The following is an 18,533-nucleotide window of genomic DNA, read 5'->3' as shown; positions in this document are numbered from 1 at the left end:
TTAGATACAAAAGGGGGCTCGTTTTCGGCGCTCAACCACAGATAGGGGTCCAGGTCTCCCTGCAATGTCTACCTGCATCTTTGGGACCTAACCACCCGTGAGTGCGTGGCTTGGCATCCCTGTCCTGGACTCTTTCTACCTAGCTTTCCTTCGCAGACCATGATACCTATTTTCTGAGCCAAAGCCATCTCAAACCTGTCCTGCTGTTGCTAAGGACGATTTGGGTTTCAGCTGGCAGAGAGATTACTGCCTGTGCATCCTCTGAGCTGCTGGTGCCTTATAGACCCTCATAGCGATACGTAAAACCCATGGTCCCCCTCTGTGAACCTCCTGCTTCGTGCTCGGTCACTTGATCCTGCAAAAGGGTTTGCAGTCCCGAGAGGGCTGAGGGTCCTGGGTGGTTTAGGGGAAGAAGGACCCCAGAAGGGTCCAGGCTAACCTCCTGGTGTCTATTGCAAGGAAACCTCGCAGGAGGTAGGAGGTTTCTCATGGGGGTTTTACAGTTTCTTCTCCATCCTGCCCTGCCGTCAGATCTGTGCAAGCCCCTGAGACTGTCCCACACCGACACACGCACACACACGAGGAGGTGCCGTGGATGAGACCTCGGGTCGCAGCTCTTCCCCTCTCCCCGCTGCTGGAATCTGCAAAGTCAGCAGCAGCCGCCGCGCAGCCTGCGAGCCGGGAGCTGCTGGATTTCCCTGCGGCAGCGTGGTGGCCCGGAGCCGAAGCATGTCCAGTGATTGCAGCGGGGCTCTCCACCCCATGAAAAATCATCCCTGGCAGGGTAGGCAAGGGAGAAAGTAACATGCCCAGCGTAGCTAGAATTAAGAAATTCCCTTCTCTCCCTGCAGACAGAGACACGAGCCTCTAACATGCAAGACCGCTCACGCCTGCAGTTTCACCACGGCCAGATGAAATCTAGGAGATAGGCTAGGAAAGCAGAGGCCCAGCTTTGATGTGCAACCACCGCCCGTCTCCTTTCTGTTACGCCTTCTCCCTTGTGCCAAACCACTATAATAGATGCTTCTCCTCTGCCCCCACGATTCGGGGGTCCCTGCACAGATGAATTCATCACTCAGATAACTATCCAGCAGCCACAAGGTGGGGAAGGCCAAGGTAAACACGCATCCATCCATCGGCAGATGCATGACCAAGCTCTCCCCCTCTTTGGGGGATTCACCCTGGGAGTTCAATCACAAAGCGATGGCTGTAGCGAGGCGGAGTGGGAGGGAAGTCAGCGCTCACCAAGATGGATCAGCCCTGCAAATCCCATGGAGCCACAGAGGATGCTACCAGCATCCCTGCCAACATGATTCATTGGGGAGGAGCACAGCCCACCTCTGAGGTGGTCCCAGCCTTTGCCGACCAAAGTGATCTTCTCCCGCAAAAGTTGCCAAGGGGAAGGTGTTGGTGCTGCATGTGCTGGTAGCTTCGGCGAGAAGGCAGCAAGGACGGGACGGATGCCGTCAGCTCACAGCCATTGACCTTTCTGAACTGTAGAAAAACAAAAATGGCATCCTTGCTGTTTAAAACATCCCCCCAAAAGGACAAAAAGGAAAGGGAAAGCGAGACAAATTCCCATGAAGACAACAAAGCCCTGAGCGTGTCTTCACCGTGTCTTCCCATCTTGCCTTCCCACGGAGGCACGGAGGGACCCTGGCTGATCTCCAGATCCCAGCTGGACAAGCAGCAAAAATTTTCCAACGCAACAAACTGGCTGATCCATGTGACGCAGGGAGCTGCCTCCTGAGCGGGGGGGCACCGAGCAAGATGCTCCCTCCCTTGCCCACCCCCATTGCAAGGAGCAAGAATTTGTGGCCTGCTGGGCCAAGCGAGATAAAAGATGTGCCGTCACCACGCGGCACGGAGGGGCTTCTCTGGGGGATGCTGGGACTGAAGGGATGGGGTTTTTTGGCTAAGCTGGGAGGATGAGTCAGGCTCAGGGTTCACAGCCGACCCAAAGGCAAATCGGGGTGGAAGGAGCTGGGCTGCCCAGTACCAGGCGTTAGCCAGTAGAGAGTGGGGCTGGTAACCACAACCCCACGCACATGTCTCATGTCTCCTGACCAGCTCTCCCGGCTGCTCTCATCAGGACTAATTTTAATCTTGATTAATCCATTCTTTCCACAGACTGTTAGCACATGACATGCCTCAAGGAGGACTCCTCCACCTCCCACCTCATACCAGTAAAGCCTGTTGGGTGCAAACCCCTCAGAGAGCTGCTCTACCTAGAGCTGGGTTGGTCCCTCTTCTGATAAGGGTGACCTACGGTGCATGCTACATTGGTCTTTGCAGGGTTAACCCTACAGGAACACAACTTTGAGACCTCTGTCTCTATGGGATGTGATGGGAGCTGGTCTGCGCCCTGAGGAGAAGGAGGGTTCAGCAGACACATCCACAGAGCGGCACAGCCGTGGGAGCAGCTGGCCAAAGTCAACAGTGATACTGGGAGAGGAGCTCAGATGCTAGCTGGGAAAACAAGGATCAGACCATGATGGATCTGAAAACGTACCGTGTTTGCCTGGAGCTGTCAAAGAAACGAAATTTATGTGCTAACAGGGTGGTAGCAAGAAAAAATCAGAGAAACAACAAGAGGGTGTAGCAGGTTCTTTCTATGCTTTGGTCTACCCTTCAGTCCCACCCTTGGGTTGATTTGGGTCTCTTTGGATGGAAGATGGTGCAAGAGTAGAAATCTGGAGGGAAGTCAGGATCAAAGCCTTAAGAAGTTGTTTGCACTGATACAGTGTAAGAAATAGGTGCATACTACAACATTTTCCTGCCATTGGTGTCTATTTTCCCCTTACCCTTTGCACGTTACTTACAGCTCTGCCCTGCGACTCCGTTGAGTTGGCTCCGATAATAAACCTAATTTATATCTGGTGGGAGCCCTGACTCCTCCCTCCCACCAACTCTGCGAGATACAAGTGCTCTGCCTGTATATGCTGATATAAGGGAAATGCGCTGCTCGCAGTGAGCACTCAATGCTGTTCCCATTGGCATGTGATATATCATGATTAACAGTCTCTCCTTCATGATATTACTGGCCCCAACCCGTGATCTTGGGAAGAATTCAAAGTCTGGCTTATCAGCAAAAAAATAAGCTAGTTAAACTTAAAACAGCAAGACTCAGCTCAGGCTAGAGGATGATTTATTAACAATCATGGACTTTGGAGACGAGAGAGGGAAAGGAAGCCACAAACCCCACATACAGCCTGTAAAAGTTCCAGTTTATAATCTAACACGAGTGACTGTACAGCTCAGGCTGAGAAATCATCTGGGATTCATCACAAGGTAGAGACAAGCAGCTGCAACGAGTTCACGGACAGGAGCGTCGCTCCTGTGGGCACGATGCAGAATCTAGCTCCTCCTTTTGAGCTGCTCCCCCAGGTACCCCCCTCTCCTGCGCTTCCCAGGCTTGGGGTGGCGAGGGGGACATGGCAAATCTCTGGGGGTGCTCGCCCAGTTTGGGCATGGCCCGGATCTAAAAGGAGTTCACAGCATCTTCCGTTTCAGTTCCAAGTAGCTGCAGTGCCCCTTTTGGGCAGCATCCAGTTGTTCCCTCTTAACCAGGCAGAAATATTTCCTTTCAGTATCTAATCATTTGTTAAAAGTAGGCATCTCTATTATAAATATGTATCTGAATATAAAATCTCACCTAAACCAAGGCAAACGACCTGCATCAATACTTTACACTGGCAGTTTTCTTACAAGAGCAAAATGAAGTGCTGGAAATAAAGTGAAAAGAAGATATCAGAAACAAGGTGTCACTTTTGCAAAGCCTTTTGATTTGGAAGAAACTCACTTTTTCCACTAGGAAGCCGTTACATCCCAAACCTTTGGCTCACACTGCAGGCGTTATTAATGATCACTAAAAGCTGAGGACCAAAGCATCCAAGCTGACACCTCCCTTTCTGCAAAACACTTACATTCATTCATAAAATAAAAAAAGAAACAAACCACCTGCCAATCTGATACCATCAGCTGGAATGAAAATAATTCAGGAAACAAAGCAGCAAGGCTGGATTTCTTAGCTTTGGCCATATAATTCTCATTAAGGCCTTGCATTTTAATACAGTCCCTGGAAACATGCAAAAACCTGAGGTTCCCTCAAGGGCAAAATCACAGCTTGGCTTTCAGAAGGGTCCCAATCAGAAGGGGACAGGTAAAATGTATTAACCAAGCCAGAAATTCTTACGGGAGCACTCATCAGGGGAAACCTTCCCTTCCCTGCTGACCGCCCAAAAGGTGTTTTGCTGTAAAGCGCATTATAGGGATACGTGAGCTGTTATGTGGGGATGGGAATGTGCTTGGTAGGGCTGTTAAAGGCAGGGCTTTAATTCCTACCAGGGCCAAGCCTGGGAGAACAGCTGAGCACGGCTGCTGGCATTTAATACCCAACATCTGCATCCTTACTGCTTTGCCGCGTGAGGACCACCGCCGTGGGATGGAGACAGATGCGGGTGGCAGCAGGTCCCACCGAGAAACCTCCCGTGCGTTGCTCTTGGAGGAGGCAGCTGCTCTTTGCAAGGGCTCCTGGGACTCGTCGCACCATTTTTTGGCAGCCAAATGCCAATGTCAGATACCTTTACCTGTGCTTCCTCCCAAAGCTGTGAAAGCAGATATCGCTCAGCTTATTGGAGACATCCTACCTGTGGGATACCCCAAACCTGAAGTCAACAGGGATGGGGAACACCTGCACATTTGGAAGAGGGGGAGAGGATGGGGGGCTGTCCCCCAGGAAGCAAACTCCTTCCTCCCCGCCAGATCTGCTGCCTTTCGAGCCGTGAACGTCAGCAGATACACGGTTTGCTATCTGCTTCCCAGGAGAGCGGCGATAGCTCGGACCCTGGGCTTCCTCGTGTTTGATCCGGAGCTGGCACCGGGGGAACAGGACGGGGCAGGCAGATAAGAGAGTTGAGTGCTGCACTCCGGAGCCGTCATCTCCGGCCAGGAAGGCAGAGCGTCACGGACGAGCGGGAAAGGCTCAGGCACGGTAAGGACATCGGATAAACTCCTCTCTCCTCCTCCCTGCGCCACAGGGAACGGTGAGGGTGTCCTGTCTCTGCCTCTCGCCTCCATTTCTCCATCTCTGAAACGGGGATGGAGCAAACCCTTCCGTTAAAGGGCTTCTGAGGTTTCTCTCAAAACCAACTACCTGTCGGGAGATGCAGATAACCCAGACACTGCCTTTGGTGCGCAAGGAGGGCAAAACCCAGGGGAAGAGCCCTTCGCTCCCCGGTTTGGCCCCCCTCCTTGCTGGGACCCTGTGCAATGCCCCTTTCCTATGATGGGGGCCTCATGACAAGCTAGTGAGGGCAGGGAAAGGTTTGCTCTCTGCAGCAGAGGTGGCAAAGCCTCCCTGCGAGGGTCATTCCCCTCCAGCCCCCGAACCCGCTCCCTTAGCGAGAGCCTGTGCTTGTGCATTCTTGTTTTATAGGGAGGGAAAAGCCAGCAAATATAAACCGAGCGAGCAGGGAAGCTAACGAGCTGCTCTCAGGCCTCGCTGCCCATAAAAACGAAGCTGCAAAAGGCAGCGTTGGCCTGGGGCAAGGGACCGGTGCCTGCACGGCCCCTGCAGCGCGAGGGTCTGCTAACCAGGGCTACCGTGCCGAGCTCGTGAGATGCCAGACCCCATGCACAGAGCGTTTCTACACCTAAGAAAAGAGTCTACGTGGTCCCATTTGGGGCTGGTTGGGTGCTTTCAGGTTCGGGGTCTGTACTGTGCCCACCCTCCATCCCAGCCATCATCTCAGGCAGCAGAGCTTTTGCTGGGAGGACAGCCTCTCCCAGCAGACACTTGCAAACCAAGCAAGAGTTTAGGGCTTTGAAGTATTGCTCGCTGCAGCAGCTGCGGAGGGAGCAGCCTGACAGCAAGCCTGCGTTTTCCATCCCCGCCTCTCTGAATCAGCGGCACAGGACGCTGGAGGAGCCTCCGGGCTTTTAATTTCTACAGCCAGGAATCAGCGGAGTCATGGGACACCACGAACACCAAACCTCGACCAGATCTTTGCTCCCTTGAAGTCGTAGCCAGGCTGGTGGAGCGCAGAGGGGTCAAAGCGTCCTGCTCACTTGCTTTCCGCTGGGGTAACTCCAGTTATTTCCATAGAGCATTTACGCAATGCTGACTGGGGGTTGCACATGCGACTATTTTGAGGCCCGAGCATCAGGCTGGTGTCTCCCAGGACCTGACCCCAAAAGCAGCAAGGACTGAGCTGGGAGGTTGAGGCACTTCCCCACTGTGTCCCCAGCATCTTCCCCAATTCAGCCGTCACCTGAATTTTCACCTCTAGCCCCAAACACTTATCCCCCACGCCAGTCAAATGCTTTTAGCTAAAACACCAAAACCACACGAAACGTGTGGTTTTACAAAAATTTCAAGCCAGCTACGTGGAAAGCAGCCTGGTACCGCAGTGACACACACGCCGTGCACGCCGGACCCTCTCCCTCCGAACGTGGGCGGTGCGATGCCTTTCCGCCACGGAAATCTTTCCAGGGCTTTGGAAATGGGGAGCCCTGGGTGCAGTGAGCTGTGCTCGTTCTCAGCTTCGCTACTTGGTCTGCCTCTGGTGTTGGGTACTCTGCTTTCAAACACCAAAGCCCTGCTCTTCCTAGCAGCTGAGCACCGATGGTTTTTATCGCATTAGTAGGCACCAATGGCATTTTGCTCCTGAGACAGCCCGGTCCCTAAGAGCAATGGTGTGAGTCGACCCCCCTCCGGCTGCCAGCGCAACCGACCGCTTCATTTCCAAATTATCCCCATCGGCCCCCACGGTTTATGTAACTTCACTTCATGTGAAGTGCATCCACTTCCTTCTCCCCGGAGAAAGAGATAAACATAGGGAGGCAGCTGCCAAACGGTGCGCGGCCAAACCGAGCCCAAACCCAAGGGAGCTCGCGCTGCACCCCAGGACCCTCTTTGGACATCTGGGTCAGCTCTGGGTTTTATTCTGAGTCCTCATCTACCCTAAAGAAACACGCTTGCATCGCTCTGATCCAGCCAGCACTCCAGTGTAGACAAGTAAATAAATGACCAAAGCTAAGAAGACCTACTGAATGGGAGTTTAGCAAGTGCAGACCGAAAAACAGACTCCTTTTTTTGCCTCCTCCTGTTTTAAAACCGGTCAGAGGACATAGGCAAATGCTTTCACTGTGGCCCAAGAGCCAGACGACGTTTCTCTGGGACTTTCCTAAGAGGAGGCAGAGAACAGGCTTCGTTCCCTGTCACCATACACTTTAACTCAAGTGGGTTGCACAAGAAATCACTTACACCTAACAGAAACATTCAAACACCAGCCTGACGATCCTGAGCCACAACCCCATCTGAGGACATTAGTCACCACTCTTGGAAAGACCCAAATCTGAAAGAGATCAGCATTGCAATGAGAAGTGGAAAACCGTTGCATATTAATTCCTGCTGATCCTAGCTGATTTTTCTCTTCTTGCTCTTATCAAGTCAGGAAACCCAAGCTGAGTCTTGATAAAATTTTAGATAAATAAAACCCAGCTTCCCTGGGTTTAAACCTTATGACCCAGTGGCAAGCAAAATACATTCCCTCCTCAGAGCTGGGCCTCTTACATCCCAAAACGGTGACTTGGCACCCCTCATCACCTTTTCAATATTGATTTTTGCTGTTTTGATGACTATTCGTCTCTCATTCATAAAACACCCACCACTTGGGCTCATGCAGGATTTGCATTTGGGGGGAGGCATTCAGGTCAGCTGAATCCACCGAGAAAAAAAAAAAAAAAAAGCCCACGCCAGCCCCAAAATCTCTTCTTTCTTCTGCATTTCCAAATACATGCTGGTGGGAAGCGTGAGGCCTCAGCACCACTGGCCCCAGGGGCTCAACGCCAGGAGGAGAGGGCAGAGGCATCGGTCTCTGCATCCTGCACAGAGCTGACATCAGTTCCTCCCGGTTTTATTGACACGGTCCCAGCTCTGGCCTGATTTTTTAATTGCCTCGTAATTCCTGCAGCACTTAGAGTTTTTATAAGCCTCCTGCTTTCCCCAAGGTCAAGAATGAGTGCCCCCAGCTCCCCCGTTTTCTTAATCACCAAATAGCGAGTGAGCAGTAAAAGAGGAACGCAGATGCCATTTCCTTGCACTGATGGGGTACGCGCGCTGCGCGGGGCGCTGCGGTTTAAAGGAGGAAAAATTACTCACAATTTAAGTAGCTTTGTGGCCTTGCTTGGCCCCCTCCATCCCTTGGTGCCAGGAGGTATCCAGAAAGGTGAAGAAGATGTTGGAAAATGACAGACGTCCTTCATGCCCTGAGCACTCAAGGCTCCCACTTTGGGGAGGGTTTTGAAGGTTTTTTGGTCAGATGCTTTGGAAACGTCTTACAGGAGACGGTAGCAATAAGAGGTGAGTTTAAACCTGCGCTGTTCACCAGGAGAAGTGGGCCTGGTGGACTGCCCGTGGGTGGTAGGAAGCAGGTGGGGTTTGGCTTGCTTTATGGCAATTAGGAACAGATCGAAGCTATACGAGACTCTCTTAAGCAGGGTGTAAGGGCTGGTTTGAGTCGCAGCCAGGCGGGGTTTTCTACAGAAGGTTTCTCATTAAAACAGCCACCACGCAACAAACCCGAGCGTGGCTGAGCACAGCCAGTACTGATGGAGACAATCCCATCTCACACTAGTGATGTTCGCATCGCACACGAAGAAGCAAAAGTCTCTGCTCTGTTATCTGGCCGAGACAGAGAGAAGATATTTTCCTCCCCAAACAACCGGGCGGATCCCCTGGGGCCCAGAGCCAACCCCTGCTCAGGGCAGAGAAATTCCTCTCCAGCAGACACCCAGCAGGCAGCAGCCCCAGGGCCTGCGTTTGCAAACAGGAGATATAATATAATATATGTTACTGGGTCACTTGGTCCTGTTTAGGTTGGCTGGGCGACGCGGAGTTAGCACATCTGCCAGGATCGCCCAGCTCGCAGCATGGTCACGCTCTGCAGCCCTGGGAAAACCCGCGTCCTCCCTGCAGAGCACTGTGGTGGGGGAAGCCGCAGGTTTATCTGCTGTGAGCGGCTCGAGCTATTTTAGCGGATGGTTTTGCAATGCAACTCCATAAAGGTGACCCATGCCGTATTGCATCCCCCACCTGAGGCTATACGGAACAGGTCCCATGGGAAGAAGGTAAGCTGGTTTTCGGTGACACATAGAGAAGGGCCAAAAGGACAGTGTTTGGAGGGAGGTATAAGCCAGAGGTTATTACCTGATGTAAGCTCAGCAGCGTGTAGCTGGCTTTGCAACATACTGTCCATCAGCAGCTCACCTCCGGGAGGGTCGGCAGCCAACATGTGAGCCTGCACAGAGATAGACACTGATTAATCTGATGTGAAGCCAACAGAGCAGACTGGTGCAAATACATCTAAAAGGCAAAGCCTGTGCTGGTTGCAGCATTTTCACTCCAGGACCATGAGCCCTGACACGTCGCCTCCTCCCGCTTTGAGCTCCTGTTCTCCCATCATTTGGGCAAGTGCAACGACGCCTGCAGAAACCTTCCCTGTACCAGAGGCGAGCGGTGGTCCCTGGAGAAGGGCAATGCTCAAGGGTGCCTGCACCAACCCAAATCCATCACCTGCATGGGAGCTGGAGGGAGGATGAGCAATGCAACATCCCCTGAAAACATCCATTAAAGGGAGAGAGACAAGTCCTTTTGACCTGCCAGTCAAACCAGTTACCCAGACTGGCGAAAATGGCCGGCCACGTGAATCCTCCACTGGGGCACTGGAGCTGCTGGCAACAGCTGATCGTGTTTATTCAGATGAGAACAATTTTCCTTCGCTTGTGCTCTTAACAGACCCAACCTGGAGGCCTCCAAGCCCGCCTGCCAACAACAACACGAGGGTGGGATGGGGACCATATCTATTTCCAATTGAGCTGTCAGCTGGCCTTGGGGGCTGTTGGGTTCACTGGACCGCTGATTGAACAAGCATCCTCAGCCTTGAAAGGGAAATGTGAAATCACACAGCCTCCAGCGCGCTGCTGGACCCCCCTCCTAATAATAACAACTCACCTTGGAGCGCTCACACCCCATCACTGCGGTACCCGAGGCCACGGGGATGGACAGCAGGGGCTCGGCCAGGGCCAGCATTTGCCACGGGGGAAGAGATGTCAGGGAGACTGCACATGCACAAATACACGCAGGCAGGGGGTAATTTGGAGGCCTGGGCCTATTTGGAGGCGCTGAGTCCGCTCTTCCCGTGAGAAAGTCAGACTGGAGCTTCCAATGAACCCAGTTAAGTTCAGAAATACCTCGCAGCAAGCCCTCTGGTAACACTGGAAAGGGACACAGCTTCTCCTGACCCCTGCTTTCCCTGGGTACCAGGATGAACAGAAATAGCACGGGAGACAGGGACTGAAGCAGAAAGGTCCCAAATGACCGCCCCCGTGTCCCAGGACAGGAGGCGGAGAGCCACTTCCCTGCACACGACTGTCTCCATCCCTTTACACGCTTCCCGGGAATGCCTTGTGTCGAGAGCGTTACAGACCGCACGTGCTCATCGTCTCAGGGCTGCACCCCAAGAGCTGCTTTTACAGACACCCCCCTATACCCTTCCCAAAGCGAGGGGCATAGACAGATAGGATTGGTCACAAAACTCAGCCTGCTCGCACCCCGAGTGCCTCCAGAGCCTGAAAGACTAAGAGGAGACAGCCATAAGACACCCCAAGCTCACACACTACATCGTTTTGGGGTAACACCAGCTTCTCGCTGCTGTCCTATAACGCCTAGACAACCCTATCACAGTGCTGATAAACTCAAAGATATCTAATGGTTGCTTGATTTCACATGCTGGGGCCGAATAATTTCATTAGCATCTTAAGTGCCAAAGAAGAAAACATGTATTTGGCTCCCAGACTCACCGAGCTCAGAGACATCCAAGAGTGAATCGAACCGCAGAAGGAACAGGAGCAACAAAAGTGAAATTAAAAAAAAGTCCTTCAATGTTTTTTCAGCGAGTTCCTGATGCTAAAGAGGCAAATCATGATTTGTGGGCACCTAGAGATGGAGAAGGGGAGACCAGCTGAAAAGGGAGTGAATAAGTAAGACTTTGTATGAGGTCTAGAGAGATAACTTGAAGGGAAAGAGAGCTAGACAGTGTTTTTCCAGCTGAATAGAGTTTTGCCAGACAGCATTTTGCAGGCATGTTTCAATTTGATGAAAACACCTATTCAGGATTATGAAAGCATTGGATTTCAGGAGGTTTAGTGCCTTGTACTGTGCCCTTATTCCTCTCTCGTATTCGGTCTTACTTGTAAAGACAAAAGGAAATATTTCTTCTTGCAAATATTTCTTTTTAGGTGAAATTCCAAACTTCTAAATTTAAAGAAGATCCCGACAGTCGGAAATTTTTGAATTTCTGACAGGATGGAAATTCCTTATTTCTTTAAACCCCTCTACTTTCTGCTGGTGGGCAGTCCTCAGGGGAGACAGAACCACTCCGGGACCACCAACTCTGGGGACTCTCCTGCCTCAGTTTCCCCACGCACAAAGCAAGGACGAGGCTACGCTTTGGGAAGGGGCGAACTCGTCTCCGGCACGTGCGTCGCATCAGGGCTGCCGATCCCCTCCGGTTCCCTTCCAGATGGCCGCGGAAATCCAGACGGAGCCTCAGGCTGCTCGCTCCTGGCTGCGCGAATACCGGCGAGAAGCTAGACTGAGCGGAGAGGGTCGGCGGAGGGCTTCCCCTTGGCGCTCGCAGACAGGCTCTTCCTTCTCACCAGACGTCTTGGCTGACGGCTCGCAGCGAAAGAAGCGCCAGCTTTGTCTCCTGGCACATGCCGGCGGCGGTGATGGAGGGCAAGACACACGGCGATCGAAGGGAAGCCGGGTCGAGCCGGCGGCTCAGCCTCCCCTAAGTGCATCTCCAGCACGCGGCCGCCCGGACCGCGCCGCTGCCTCTGCCGACAGCTTTATTGCTGCTCTGAGGGCTGAGAGAGGTCCGTGGGGTGACCTGGCCCTGCACCGTCCCTGCTCCACAGCTGCTCGGGCAGGGAGAAGAGTTTTGGAGAAGTGGGGGAGAAATCCCCTGGAAAGCAGCTATGGAAAGTTGGCCACCCTCGGGGAAGTTTCTGCTTGGCCTTCCTGGAGCTCAGAGGAAGGCTGGCAGGAAAAACTCCCCAGATGAGCTTTTTCTAACAGGAAAGAGGAAAAAAAAAACCTAAAAAAACTGCAGAGGTTTGCTAAGACTGCCCGTCAGCTGCTCTCGGCCCTTCCTGCACGTTGCCTCCTAGCCCTGACCCAGGTCCTCCCACAGGTGGGATCTCACCCTCTCCCCCACAACAGAGCCCAGCACTAGCCCAAAGGCAGTCTTTGATAGCCCCAGGTGACTGGGGGGCCATTAACCCCCCTCCGGCCCAGCGCTACCAGCACAGCCCTGCTTCACTCAGCTCCCCCTTTCCCCCAGACCTTGCTCCTTCTGGGATTTTAGCCATGCAAAATGCACGTTTTCATTTTTTAAAAGCAAAAATAGCATTTCATGGAGGAAAAGGTCTGCACGGATGGAGAGAACCACCGTCCTTGACTGGGCTTAGTCAAAGCCCTGATTTCCCCCCCCTCCGCTTTTCTTTCAGCATTGCCCAGAGCAATTCTTGGGCATCCTCGCTCGCTCCTGCAACCACCTGCACCCTCCCCAGGCTCCTGGTACCCACCGCACTCCACGCCGTGACGACTGTGGAGCATTTCAGACAGAGCCCGTCACCTTGCAGAAGACACACGAAGCGACGCGGGGAAATATCTCACAGGAAGGGAGAGCCAGGGCTGCAGTGGAAACAGCAAACATCTGCGTTGGATGGGATCACGGGGAGACGGGACGGGGGTGGCAGGTCCCTCCAGCCCTGCAAGCATCCCACCCACACACTGACATCTGCCACTGCAGGGAGGTCAGGCACGGAAATAGCACCTGGCGATGAAAATATTTGGCCGTGCCGGCAGCCCAGGTAGCTGCTGGGTGCGAGGAGTGCCGAGGCTGGGAAAGTTTATAAGGTGGGCTGCGGAAAACTGGCCGGCGGCTCTGCAGACAAAGCCTGCTTCCTTCCAAAACAAACAGCGCCCGCTCCAAGCACCAGCACATGGGGCTGCGGGGCTCCCAGCCACCACTGAGGCATGGCGGGGTGTGAGGGGGACACAGCAAAGGGAACTGGAAATAACTCTGTCCCTTAACCCTCGCTGCCCTGGCTGCTTCTGGGCTTGCAGTGCTGCTGGAGAAGGCTCCAGGAGGATGTTTCATTTGCACTCTCAGCAACAAGCCACCAGCCTAGAGCACCCACGCCCTGTCCCCCTCATAGCGACGTCCAAATGAACCGGTTTTAGGAAAAGATGTTAAAAACCCCATAGCTGACACCGGTTGTGCTCAAGAGCTGAGCCCAGGACCCCTCTGCAAACACAGGGGCCATCTCCCCGGCTGCTGCCTGCGATCCCCGAGCACTGACCCCGTCCCCCCATCCTCCCTCTCGGCGCGATTCACTCGCGGTGCCCGACGCAGACCGGTCCCAATAAATGCCAGTGCCCAGACGTGACCTAGGTGTGGAGAACGGTGGTGGGCGATGGCCGAGGGCCAGCTGCCCCGTTATGAGATCCCCCACTGTTCTCCACAAAGAATAGCCCCTTGTCCTGCCCCGACGGCTCCCCCTTGGCCAAGTGGGCCGGGGGCAGCAGGGCAGCATGGTGTTGGGGACAAAAAGCGTTAGTTTGGAGACCCAGAGACAAAGGAGCCACAAAAGGGGGTCAGACAGGGCTGCCCGAGCCCTTGGCCCATACCCAGCAGTACCGGAGCAATGGCTTCGTGCCAGGGTGCTGGCACTCCAAAAGGCAAAGAGCTGCTGCCCCTTCCCCACGAGGCTTTGGTTATTCAGCACCGAGGAACACATCGCACGAGTGACACGTTGGGGGACAGTGCCGAGGGGATGTCGGGGGAGTGAGGGGAGTATCACAGACATCTGCCTTTCCTTGGCTCGGCATGGAGCGGTTTGGATAGGAGCGAGTCCTCCTGCTGCATGGCAGCATCTCATGCTAAGCAGGGGAGGCACCAGGCAGACATTTGCTTCAAGCTGCGATGAGAGTTTATTTTTCCAGCTAAAATAATTTAATTTAGTGGAAATTTTTCCCCTTCTCAACCTGTCTTTTCCTGTAACCAGCCCATCCTCAGGAATGGCTGGTCAGTTGGATGGGAACCAAGCTGGATGGCATGTCAAGTCAGAAGGCACATGAAAAGCCAGCCCAGGTTATGTCATTTATTTTCCAACTGAGCGTAGCTGGGGGGTGCTTGTTTTCTTCTCGCCACCAGAAACATAAGGCCCAAAATGTCATTGCTAATGGAATTTACTATTCCTGATGTCAGAGCAGATACACGGGAGAGGGGTATGCTATGCTGCCTATGCGCTAGTATGCATGCATGCATACATTTTGTGCAATTCTGCAAAGCTCCCGGTCAGCAGCTGGAAATACTGCTTTTGCTGCCACGCTGCACGCAGAGATATAAAGGGTTTATTTTAGCAGAGCTCGCCCAGCTACTGAAGTTGTAAGCACTAACACAGCTTTATATATGTTGTCTTGCTGTTCTTACAACCGGAACAGACAGCATGGCAAAGGTGGAACAAGATGCACTGAGCAATGCTAAAAATAAGCAGGTAGCAGGTCCACGGCCGGAGCAAGAGCTGCTCACCTGCTAGGGTCTCAGCAAACCCCCTCCTGGCGAAGATCCTCGTACAGCAAGTGCAAGCACCAGCCAGGATCCTCGTGGGACGTGGAAGAGTTGGATATCTGAGCTGAGATGTCCACCTGTGGTTTTGCTAATATCTCCTGAGCAGCAGAAGTTAACGAGCCTGTAGAAACAAAAAATAGCTTGCAATTCTTTATAACAAGGCTGCCAGCTATACATTACGTTTAATAGGACAGTTATCGTATGTTAAATACTGGCATGATTGAAAACATATTTATAAAGGATTAACAGCTCTGTAATGGCTACGTGTCTGTTCTGAGGCCATTAAATCTCCCAGAATATGTTTCTAATCATCTACACAATAACCATCTTAATAAACCAGAATTAAAGGCATATTTGGGTGAGCGTGGATTCTAGACTGCACCTGGTGGGTTTTTGCAGAGGGGAAGTGGGGGGAAAAAAACTCAACAAGCATAAGAGGTTTGAAGAACACACAACTGCTGTTCGTGGAAATCCAGCAGGGCGTGAACATAAAGAGCGTTTGATGGAGACACATCAGTTTTATCTGCAGGTGCCACCTCCCTGGATCACCACTGACCACAGGTTTGTGGGACTAAGGTAAGGAAAGGCATCATGCCTGCAAGCCCAACCATGCTGCCTCGCTGCTGCATTTCCCACCTGCTAAAAAACCAAGCGCTGTCAAGAGAGAAACCCCTCCACAGCCCCCCGGGGCAGGAGAAAGCCTTTAGCTTGGAGCTAAAGCATGAAAGCACCCAGGACAGATTACTACTGTGGCTGCTCCAAAATTTTCCTTGCACTTTGATTTGGTGCATTTCTCGCCCAGCATCGCAAGCTCACACTCCAGCCACGCTCCTGGGGATGGATTTGGGGCAGCGGTACCCCGCTGCTAGCAAAACGTCCAGGCACAGCGAAGGCATTTAGCAAAAATAAACGCTGAGGCAGAGTTTGAAATGTTTATTTTCCAATTCCAGGCCATTCATCCAGTGACACCGCTCTATTCCAGTGAGTCCCCCTCTGTTTATATCAGATGATTAATGAGACACAGATTGTCTTTAGCCCTGACGGATGTTGCAGTCACCAGGGGTAAGTACGAATTCGGGCTTGATCTCCCCCTTTCTCCTCCCACCTCTGTCTGCAGCCACCACGCCATCCTGATTGGCCTGGAGAACAGATTTTTCTTCCCGTTTCATGCAATCAAAACCAAGATTTTATCACACCCTTTTTTTTCTGGCCTCTTCATCTGCCCTCTGCAATCAGCCCTCTTTTGGCTGGTTCATTTCCCATGATAACATGGGAAGGGAGTCTGAGCTGCAAGAGAAGTGAAGGGACAGATCAAACAACAAATAAAGGAGGGAGCCAGAAAGGTAAGGCAGAAGACAACTTGGGTTTAGCCTGCCTAAAGCATGCTACTGAATTACGGGAGAAAGATCTGCCAGGACACATACAGGGATGCTCAAGAATACAGCAACCACTGGACACTATCACCAGTTACCACAAATCGGCCTAAAACCAGTAGGTTTTAGGTACAGATTGCATTTCCAGAGAACACAGGGCTGTCCCTACTCCAGAAAATGCTACTTACAACTTCAGCATCACCCACAAACTTCTTTCTGCTGGGCTACCTACCTGCTCAACCAACACCTTTCCTACGCGGCACCCGTTAGCGCATCTCCCATCTTCCTAGAGAGGGAAGATCTGCAAAGCAGCTCAGCTTTTCCTGCTTCAAGAAACTACCGTAAAACACTCCCAACGGTTTATTTCTAACAGGCATGCTGCGTCGCAATGGAGAGGGACTGGCAAGCGAGGGCTGAAACCGGAGGCGCGGGGTCTAAATCACGGGTGCGGTGGCTCATTAGCCCCACTAATCAAACATCACTAGGTAATCATGATGCATAGAGATGGGGAAGCTGTAAGAAAGGGCAGAACATAAATCAGTGAGCTCAATTAATAACAATAATAGCAAAGACATCTGTGCAATGGCGATCAAAAGAGACTTCAGGGCCTTGGGATGGTCGGTAAGGGAATCTGGAGCACAGGTTATTTTTCCCTCTCTCCTTCCAGTTGCGGGCAGCGACACTGGAAGAAACAGACAGGCCCAGTCTATTAATACATAGCTCCGCGGCTGCTGTTACCACCACAATTTTGGGTTTTTCAATAATGGGATGGCCTACATGGCAACAGTCTTGCTGGCGTCGGATGGGATTCACCTTTCTCAAAGGGGGAAGAGGGTCTTTGCTCACAAGCTAGCGGGGCTCATCGACAGAGCTTTAAACTGGACTTGAAGGGGGAAGGGGATAATAGCAGGCTTGCCCGTGACGAGCTATGGGTTGACACGCCAAGGTTAGAGGGACGGGGTGCTAGCGAGGGCCCTCAGCCCGTTGCTCTGAGACGTGCTAGGTGTTCCTCTAAGAAGACGACACAGCCGACAGCCCAGCTGAAGTGCCTTTTCACCAACACACCCAGCATGGGCAACAAACAGGAGGAGTTGGAAGCCACCATGCTGCTAGAAAGCTATGACCTAGTTGCCATTACTGAAACTTGGTGGGACGAATCCCATGACTGGAGTGCGGCTATCGATGGCTACGGGCTGTTCAGAAGGGACAGGGGAGGAAGGAGGGGCGGAGGCATTGCCCTCTACATCAAGAAATGGATAGAAAGTGAAGGGCTGTCTCAAGAATAGCCACGAGCAGGTTGAAAGTTTATGGGTAAGAATAAGAGACTGAGGCAACAAAGGGAACCTCGTGGTTGGTGTTTACTACAGGCCACCCGATCAAGGGGAGCCTTTTGATGAAGGTTTCTTACTTCTGCTACAGGAGGCATCGCGCTCGCATCTCGTCCTGCTGAGGGACTTCAACCACCCTGACATCCTCTGGGAAAGCAGCACGGTGAGCTGTAGGCAATCCCGGAGACTCCTGGAATGCATTGAGGATAACTGCTTAAGCCAGGTAATAGACAGCCCTACCACAGGGGATGCGATACTGGGCCTGTTGGTCACCAACGCAAGTGAGCTAATCGGTGACATCGAGACTGGAGGCAGCCTGGGCTGCACTGATCGTGCGCTGGTGGAGTTCGCAGTCCTGAGGGATACGGGTCAGGTGAAGAGTAAAGTCAGGACCCTGAATTTTAGGAAAGCGAAATTCCATCTCTTCAAGGAGTGAGTTAATAGGACCACCAGGAAAACTGCCCTCAGGGACAAGGGAACAGAAAAGAGCTGGCAGCTCTTTAAGGATGCTTTCCATAGAGCATAAGAGCTCCTGAGCCCCAGGTGTAAGAAATCAGGCAAGGAAGGCAAGAGATGAGCACGGATGAGTCAAGACCTGCTGGTCAAACTAAAGGGCAAGAAGGAAATGCAGAGGCAGTGGAAGCAGGGACAGGTATTCTGGGAAGAGTTTAGGGACACTGCCCGGTTGTGTAGGGATGGGGGCAGGAAGGCCAAGGAGAAGCTGCAGCTGCACTTGGCAAGGGATGCAAAGAATAATAAGAAGGGTTTTTACAGGTATGTCAGCCAGAAAAGGAAGGTCAAAGAAAGCGTACCCTCCCAATAAACAAGACTGGCAAACTGGTAACACCAGATGAGGAGATGGCTGAGGCACTCAACTTTTTTGCCTCAGTCTTCACCGGCAATCTCTCTTCCCACATCTCTTGAGTGGGTGGACCTCCAGGCGGGGACTAGGGGAGCAAAGTTGCTCCCACTATAAGAGACGATCAGGTTCATGACCACCTGAGGGACCTGAATGTATATGTCTATGGGACCTGATGAGATGCATTGCAGAGTCCTGAGGGAATTGGCTGACGTAGTTGCCAAACCACTCTCAATGTTATTTGAAAAATGATGGCGGTCAGGTGAAGTCC

The 18,533-nt window shown here is 52.5% G+C and overlaps 1 protein-coding gene across 6 annotated transcripts in view; it reads right to left on the bottom strand.

Annotated features, from left to right (window-relative positions):
* Window positions 1–18,533, bottom strand: part of SNX19 (sorting nexin 19) — a 136,279-nt gene that overhangs the window by 10,211 nt on the left and 107,535 nt on the right. For 4 of the 6 annotated variants that reach the window (XR_005932964.1, XR_003924607.1, XR_003924605.1 and 1 more), the window contains 2 exons: window positions 14,664–14,823; window positions 9,212–9,302 (listed from right to left, as the gene is read on the bottom strand). The gene's annotated coding sequence lies outside the window, so the exon portion shown is untranslated. The remainder of the gene's footprint in view (window positions 1–9,211; window positions 9,303–14,663; window positions 14,824–18,533) is intronic. The other 2 variants (XR_005932963.1, XR_005932965.1) reach the window with 2 other exon arrangements.

This window comes from Aquila chrysaetos, chromosome 8, assembly GCF_900496995.4.
Source record: "Aquila chrysaetos chrysaetos chromosome 8, bAquChr1.4, whole genome shotgun sequence".
Classification (NCBI taxonomy): Eukaryota; Metazoa; Chordata; class Aves; order Accipitriformes; family Accipitridae; genus Aquila; species Aquila chrysaetos.
Note: the sequence above shows the minus strand (reverse complement) of the source record. Positions and strands in the feature narration are given on the sequence as shown.